At 42.4% G+C, this 531-nt stretch overlaps 1 non-coding gene across 1 annotated transcript; it reads left to right on the top strand.

Annotated features, from left to right (window-relative positions):
• The first annotated feature begins 256 nt into the window (after positions 1–256).
• On the top strand, positions 257–330 carry Trnat-ugu. The gene has a single exon. It is a non-coding gene; the product is annotated as a tRNA-Thr (tRNA).
• The last annotated feature ends 201 nt before the right edge of the window (positions 331–531 follow it).

Genomic DNA, 531 nt, shown 5'->3' with positions numbered 1-531 from the left:
GTATATTTTCTTTCGAGAACAGTTACTATTTTCATATATAGTTAAAGGCAACCCGGCCACTGACCTTCATCCGTGCGAATGCGCACAGGTTGCCCGAACTCTTACAGGAATCGTCACCTTAGTGGGCACGAGTAATGAGTGGATGGGCAAATATCTATTAGGTACATTACGTATGTAGATTGTTGACAGTTTGGAATGTGGGTCTCATGTGGAGTGTGTAAGGGATAAGTCCCTGCAGTCGCACTATTCATCTGAGTCCTCGGTGGCTCAGATGGATAGAGTTTCTGCCATGTAAGCAGGAGATCCCGGGTTCGAGTCCCGGTCGGGGCATACATTTTCAGCTGTCCCCTTCGAGTTATATCAACAACACCTGTCGGCAGCTGAGGGTTTCAAGTAATTATCATTTGCACTGTACTGAGGATTTAATAAGAAGTCTTTAAGCTGAATACTTCAAATCTCTTCTTGACAATTACATTTTAGTGAAACTTAAACTATCCTTTTATGAAAAAATACGTGGAGTACTTCAAAACT

This window comes from Schistocerca piceifrons, chromosome 4 (assembly GCF_021461385.2).
Source record: "Schistocerca piceifrons isolate TAMUIC-IGC-003096 chromosome 4, iqSchPice1.1, whole genome shotgun sequence".
NCBI lineage: Eukaryota > Metazoa > Arthropoda > Insecta > Orthoptera > Acrididae > Schistocerca > Schistocerca piceifrons.
This window is presented reverse-complemented; position numbering and strand designations above follow the sequence as displayed.